Raw genomic sequence first — 8,072 nt, 5'->3', positions numbered from 1 at the left:
AGAATACACAACAAGCTGACAAAGAGACAACAACAATTAAAACATTCAGATCAATTGAATAAAACAGAACAATAGCCTGATTAAAACAGTTACAAGTGGAGTGGGGCTGATTCAAAATAATAACTTTAAATTGGTTAACAGTTATGAGTGTATTTATTTTAATTTGATGTTGTAGGCTGTTCCAGGAGTCAGGGGCACTGTGGCTAAAAATACATAAAGAAAACGTGTAACTTGTCAGTGCATCACAGACATTAGATGAGTAGCTACCTGCTGTAAGTTTCCTTATTGAATCATTTGAAAAAGCAATTAAGTTGATGTTCTTTCTCTTCAAAGGATCAAAATGTGTCCTATGAACATTTTCATGCAGTTCGATCAATCAATAAGCTTTATTTTTTTTATTTTTTTTTGGCATTTATTTTTAATGCTTTATTGATAGTGTAGAGACAGAGTTGAAATGGGGCAGAGAGGGGAGTGACATGCAGAGAACGACCGCGGGCTGGAATCGAACCCGGGTCCGCTGCTGGCCGAGGCCCATGGGGGGGGGGTGACGCCCTACCAACTGAGCTAAGGGCGCCCCCCAATAAGCTTTATTTTCACTTTAAAGACACCGAGGTTTCCCTCATTTACAGTGAGGATGAGCATACACTATAGACATATAAGGATAACATGTGATGAACAGAGAAAACAGAGATAGAATATGCTAAAGGTCAGCCACAGATATGAGTTTACTGTGGTTGTGTTCAGGAGACTAAAAGACAATTGGACGGATGAAATAACTGGGTCAGGGGCTGCAAACAGAGACTCCCTGTGTCATAGTGTGTGTGTGTGTGTGTGTGTGTCTCTCTCTCTCTATTTCTGCGTGCGTGCGTGTGTGTGTGTCTCTCTCTCTCTCTCTCTCTCTCTCTCTCTCTCTCTATCTCTCTCTATCTGTACGTGTGTGTGTGTGTGTGTGTGTGTGTGTGTGTGTCCTCTTTGTTCCATCTGGAAAATGCATCCTCGTGTTTTTCAAACCAAACTAACGGTCTGAAGCCGTGCGGGCGGCAGCAGTAACTGTCCTGCTCATGTGTAGTTTGTCCTGTAGGGGGCGCTACAAGGACAGGTCATGAGGTCAATACATTATCTAAAAATGCTTCGTCCTCTGGAGACAGGAATATGTCTGTAGCCTAAGTTATTAATTGCTAAAAATAAAAAGTATACATATTAACCTAAAATATTTGGATTTTAATCAAAATTATCTGATGGTTTCCTCATTTAATTTTAGTATTTAGCATTTTTTTTCCAAGACTTCTCCACAACTGGAAATGTCAAATAATTCAACGGTGGCCTTTTGCATGGTTTGAACACCCGGGATCAACAACGCATAAGCAGCAAGACATTATTAAAACCCAAACGAAGCGTCTTTTATGTTGATGATTTTGTTCATTCTTAATTATGATCCTGGAAGTTTGAATCTGTCAATATCTCCCCAATTTTACCAAAGCTTTAACCTGTTTTTTTCTCCACAACATTTTATTTTCACTTTATTCTCAACATTCAACTTATTTCTTAAAGTACACTAATGGAGAAAAAAAAACGTCTTTACTTTTTTTCTTTTCTCACGTGGCCCTATACTGTTCCATAGCATAACTTACTCACAATCAACTGGTTTCAACACATGACTTCAGCCTGTCTCTGCAATGACTCAAACAGAGCCAGCAGGCCTTTTGTCCGTGTGACTGTCAAGAGTTAAAGTGACCGGCATGTTGCTATCTATGTGTGTTTACATTCCCTTTGTTTACGTAGCAGTTTACAGATACTAGGCTGTGTATTAACACCAGATTCACACAGACACAGTACAGACAGGTTGCAGATCATGAGGAGATAGTCACTGATTTATTTTCTTTTTTTTTACAAAAAGTGATTTAGTCAACAATCATTGACGCCACCTTTTTAAAGTTCCTCCCAGCAGACAAACAAACAGTTAACAGGAAACATGAGCTCATAGTAACAGCCCCCTCCCTCTCTCTCTCTCTCTCTCTCTCTCTCTCTCTCTCTCTCTCTCTCTCTCTCTCTCTCTCTCTCTCTCTCTCTTTCTCTGTCTCTGTCTCTCTTTCTCTTGTTTTCTTTTCTTCTGTTTTTCTCAGGCCTTCGTTGCTGCAGGATGTAACTGAACCGACACAGAAATACTTTGGTGGAAAACTGAAAGAGATCTGAGGACAAGTTTAGAGGTTTGATTTGATTGTTGTTTAACTTGTAAAATACTTAAATAAGTTACTAAAGGGGTTCACGCCTTAATTGTCTTTAGTGAGTGTGTGAGAGTGTGTGTGTATGTTTGTGTGTGTGTGTGTCTTTGTGTGTGTGTGTGTGTGTGTGTGTGTGTCTTTGTGTGTGTGTGTGCATGTGTGTGCATGTGTATGTTTGTGTGTGTGTGTCTTTGTGTGTGTGTGTGCATGTGTATGTTTGTGTGTGTGTGTCTTTGTGTGTGTGTGTGTGCATGTGTAAGTGTGTGTGTGTGTGTGTGTGTCTTTAGTGAGTGTGTGAGAGTGTGTGTGTATGTTTGTGTGTGTGTGCATGTGTGTGTGTGTGTGTGTGTGTGTGTACTGGTTTGATTGTTATATTAACTTGTAAAATACATAACCAGGTAACTAGAAAGTGATCATGCGTTTGCTGTCTTTAGCCCCAAAACCTTCTGGAATCAACTTCCTCAATCGGTCAAAACGCTTCTCAAACATATTTATGCGTGTGGAATTATAATTTTTTTTTTTTAAGTCCATCCTTGTCTGCTACCTTTGTTGCATTCTTGTTTTATTTTGGTCCGTCTCTCTTTCTGCATTTTTCTATTTTGTCATTTTTCTAAAAATGAATTATATAGGGCTGCAAGATTTAGAATTTTCTTTTAAATTGCGATTATTGTGACAATTGTAATTTGACAATTGTTGTGATATTGTAATTGCGAAACATTAAAATTGCGATTTACAAATCTGGCGCTTAATCATAAAGTGATTAAGATTAAGTTATCATTGATTGTCCACATCCCCAACACATGCTGTAGACCTATTTCTCATTGTTTTAGGGAAATTATTTAAAAACAAATAAACAAACCCTATGTTCCAAATCGCATACTTTTTCTTTTTTTCCTATACTTCAAACTGCAGCTGCCATTTAAAAGGTGCAGTCTATGTTGTTATCATGCCGTGTGCTACCATTGGGACACACAGTACTGTTTCATATCAACATCCAGAGCAGCCATGTAGCATCCTGTTTGCACATTGCAACATGCAACCGGATGGAGTGTGGCATCTAACTCTATCTGACATCATGTATTGGGACAAACTGTATTCTTTTCTAGCACACTCAATACTATGGAAGACAGACAGACAGACAGACAGACAGACAGACAGACAGACAGACAGACAGACAGACAGACAGACAGACAGACAGACAGACAGACAGACAGACAGACAGACAGACAGACAGACAGACAGACAGACAGACAGACAGACAGACAGACAGACAGACAGACAGACAGACAGACACACACACAAACACACACACACACAGACGAACTACTGAAGAATGTGGATTTGTGAGGTGTTTTGAGCATGCAGCCACAGACAGGAAGTCAGAAAAGTTTATTTTTGAGCCGTTTAATAAACAAAGACAGACAAACAGCACTTTGTCAGTAGGCCTGTAAACAATTCACATGTAAGTCATAATCCTCAAATAGAGTTAGCACAAAAGCAGATATAAATGAAAATACAATTCAAGAAAAAAGGAATAGGTAAGGGGGCTGCTCGTGATGTAGTGGTTATCCCCCCCCCCCCCATAGAGTCTCAGTCCTCTTCACAGCAGGCCCGGGTTAGATTCCAGCCCGGGTCGTTCTCTGCATGTCATTCCCCTCTCTGACACATTTCATCTCTGTCTCTCCAAACTGTCTAATAAAGAAACAAAATAATAAAAAAAAAAAAAAAAAAAATTAATAGGTAACAAAAAATTTTAATAAATTAAATATATAGTCTACATAAAATAAGAGAAATGGGGCTACCTCACAGTAAATAAAATCTGTTTAGTATTGAGAATAATTTCAGGAAGTCACAAAAAGTAGTGAGAGACAGACGAGTGTGTTGTTGTTGTAACTGTGAGGGGGAAAAAAAATTCTGTTTTTTTTTCTAACGTTTTAAAAACCCTCTTTCTCTAACATGGTGTCGGGTTTCTGTTTTCTCTCAGATCTCTAGAGATTCTCTTCAGACAAACATGGCTCTGTTCTTCTCCGGAGCTGTTACAAGTACGTACAAGAACATGAGACACACACGCGCACACACACACACACACACACACGCAGACACACACACACACACGCGCAGACACACACACACTCACTCACTCACTCATTCACACTAACACACACACACACACACACACACACACACACACACACACACACACACACACACACACACACACACACACACACACACACACACACAGACACAGGATGCTCACTCACTCACTCACTCCAGGGCCGCCGCTCCCTATACGCAGAGTACGCAGACTGCGTAGGGCACCAAGTTCCTGGGGGGGGCACCCCAAAAAACAAAAAAATTATAGGGGAAGGTGGGGTGATTTGTGCAACTTTTTACTCAAAGTGATTTTAAAGTGAGGCCTTGACAGTTATGTCTCCAACTCAAATATGTACATATATTTCAGGATGTTGTGCATCCCTGGCAATAAAAACTTTGGATCTGGAATAAACTGTTTAAGAAATATAGCTTTCGGAAAAAAAGTTGTCTTGTCGCACAAATCACCCGACAAAGTCACCATCATCATCTTTCTGGCCATCTGAACTCTCATCAGTGGTGTCGTTAAGTGGAATTGAGATGTCACTCTCTTCTGAGCTACTGTAGACAATCACTTTCTTTTGGTGACCAGCGTATACAGCCATGCCACTGGCACAACTCTCAGAAATGTACTTTGCACTAGTTGCTCCGTGCTTGTGGAACCAACTGCCACCTGACAAATGTGATTCCCCCTACATTTCTGCCTTTAAATCAAGGCTCAAAACCCATATGTACACCCTGGTGTTTCCTCCCCATTAACCTCTGCACTACTTACTTGCCTCTGCACTACTATCTGTGTTTATGTGGATGTATGGGCTTTACGTCTTTTATTTTGGTTATTGTTATTTTACCTTCATTGTTTACCTACTGAATGCACTATGTACAGCACTTTGGACAGTGCAAACTGTCATAAATGTGCTTTTATAAATACATTTTACTTACTTACTTACTTACTTATAACTCACCCAGGCCCTTGCGCACAAATCACCCCATCCCCAGAATTTTGGATAATAGGCATGATGCAGCAATTTAGGGTTGACATTGTGCTAACTATATAGACTCAAAGTGTAGCATACCAAAGCACTAAAACATGTGTCAAATGTTTTCAAACGTGTCTATAATTGTTCAGACACAATAATCAAAAAACCTTGATCATGGAAATTTTACTTTGAAAGGCAAAACACAGTTTTTTTTAGCTTAAATGTGCTTATATCTTATTCCTTGTGTCTCCCTTCTTTACAGGATGAGTCAAATGGATGGCTCTTCTTAAATATGTGGTCACATTTCCAATTTCTTCCACGGTTTTCTAGAAACAAGGGGTTTTGCAACTTCCAAAATGCACAAATCACCCCACCTTCCCCTATAGGCTATATATATATATTTTTTTTTTTTTTTAATTAAAAAGGAAAAAGAGATGGTCCGGGGGCCCCCCAAAATAGTTTTTTTTTTTTAAAGTTCATGATAATCATTACATTACAAAAAATATATAAATTAGTTATGAACAGGCCCATCGTTGTTTCTAAATTGTTCATATCCACCCTTTATTTGTTGAAATGGGCCCCTCCATCATAGAACATGGGTCTGCAGACCAATCTACTGTTTTTACAGTTGCAGAGTAAAGAGTGCTACCTGTTTAAGAAAAATCTGAAAAATAATGTTCCTTCTGCATCTCAGGATTTGATATCTCTCTAGTCTCTAAAATTTCCTCACAAAGTGCACCAGATTGATGCATTTTACTTTAAAAAGGTAAACAAAATTCCACCCACCCCCCAACAATACCACAAAATCCTGTGGGAAACACTGACTTCCTTAATATGTTTTTGCCATTAATTGTATGTATCCGTGTAGAAAATTCAGTGTACCTGACTGGATAGGGACAAGTGGGGGGCCCTTTAAGAGTGTAAGCCCAGGGGCCCATTATCTCATAATCAGTCTATGATCCTATCACTCAATTCCTTTGCAAAGGCAGTTTTTTCACAAGTTAAGCTGTTCTTTCTGTTAGTAAATGCTGGCAAATGTGCCAAAAAGCAGTCGCAGAGATCTTGCAAGGGCAAAAAAAATTTGCTCGCGCCCGGGTGTTTTTTTTTTTTGGTGGGGTGGTGGGGGGGCATCACTGACAATTTCTGCTTAGGGCACCCAAAAGCGTAGCAGCGGCCCTGACTCACTCACTCACCAAAATGCACACACACACACACGCACGCACGCACAGACACACACACACTCTCATACACACACACACACTGTAAAACATGACTCCACTGAAAATAATTAGTGATGCTTAATGTCCAGTTTCTTGGACGTGCAAAATGCAGTAAAATCTTCTGTAGATCAAAATGATGGCACAATAACATTTTATAATCTGTTTTTAAATTTATTTTGAACAGACATTAGTAGCGTACAGTCGGACACTGGTAGAGGAGACATACATACTCTTCTACTGTAGAAACCATAAGAAACAGATGGAAGGGACAGACATCTAATTACATATATATACTGGAGGAAGGACATTTTATTTGAAGTGATGAACATCTTTCAAAAAACAACAACAAAGGAGGGTCTGTACTATATCTACATTTGCTATAACGAATATCTTTAAAAGTGTAAATTATCTATTAGGATCATCTATAGGAGCCATGTTGAAACAAAGAGCTGTGTGTGTGTGTGTGTGTGTGTGTGTGTGTGTGTGTGTGTGTGTGTGTGTGTGTGTGTGTGTGTGTGTGTGTGTGTGTGTGTGTGTGTGTGTGTGTGTGTGTGTGTGTGTGTGTGTGTGTGTGTGTGTGTGTGTGTGTGTGTGTGTGTGTGTGTGTGTGTGTGTGTGTGTGTGTGTGTGTGTGTGTGTGTGTGTGTGTGTCTCATTACTCCCTGTGTTCTGTCTGCATCACGTCAGCAAAGAGTAAATTTACTCAAGTGGTTTCCCCAACCAGGAATGTTATCCATTCATCTTTATATAGAAACACAAAGCAAGACAGTCAGTCAGTCAGTCAGTCAGTCAGTCAGTCAGTCAGTCAGTCAGTCAGTCAGTCAGTCAGTCAGTCAGTCAGTCAGTCAGTCAGTCAGTCAGTCACTCACTCACTCACTCACTCACACACTCACTCACTCACTCACTCACTCACTCACTCACTCACTTCACTCACTCACTCACTCACTCACTCACTCACTCACTCACTCACTCACTCACTCACTCACTCACTCACTCACTCACTCACTCACTCACTCACTCACTCACTCACTCACTCACTCACTCAGGCATTTCACAACAACAAACAGCAGCAGCAGCTATAACAATAATACCAACACATCCCGGCTTCAGCCTTTAGTTCCAGTTATTTTACTTCGAATGGCCTCGTGTCTGAATTATGCTATAAATAAATAAACTTGCCTTGCCTTATTTATTTGACTGGACATCAAAAATATATTGGACGAACCACATGCATCGTTTAAACTTTAACGCCTCTGGAAACTTGATCTAAAAGAGTAAAAATCAATATGGTACTATAGGTTTAGAGGTGTGTGTGTGTGTGTGTGTGTCTGTCTGTGTGTCTGTCTGTCTCACGCACACACTCTCCATTCATCTTTATACAGAAACACAGAGCAACACAGACACAATGGGTTACATAAGAGTTTTACATTTAATTTTTTATTATTTTTAAAATCTTTTTGTCTAACCCGTGTGATATCTTCTGCTCCCCAGGTTCTCCAATCAAACGGAGGCTGCGGGGGAACCACTCCTGCCAGAGGTGAATACTGTTTGTTTTT

The 8,072-nt window shown here is 39.9% G+C and overlaps 1 long non-coding RNA gene across 1 annotated transcript; it reads left to right on the top strand.

Moving 5' to 3' along the window:
• Positions 1-2,141: 2,141 nt before the first annotated feature.
• On the top strand, positions 2,142-8,053 carry LOC307255620. The gene is made up of 3 exons (XR_013845030.1): positions 2,142-2,207; positions 4,207-4,264; positions 8,008-8,053. It is a non-coding gene; the product is annotated as an uncharacterized lncRNA (long non-coding RNA).
• Positions 8,054-8,072: the final 19 nt, after the last annotated feature.

Source organism: Ammodytes marinus (genome assembly GCF_949987685.1).
Source record: "Ammodytes marinus genome assembly, chromosome: 9".
Taxonomy (NCBI): domain Eukaryota; kingdom Metazoa; phylum Chordata; class Actinopteri; order Uranoscopiformes; family Ammodytidae; genus Ammodytes; species Ammodytes marinus.
The sequence above is the reverse complement of the archived record's forward strand: the minus strand, read 5'-3'. Positions and strand labels throughout refer to the sequence as shown.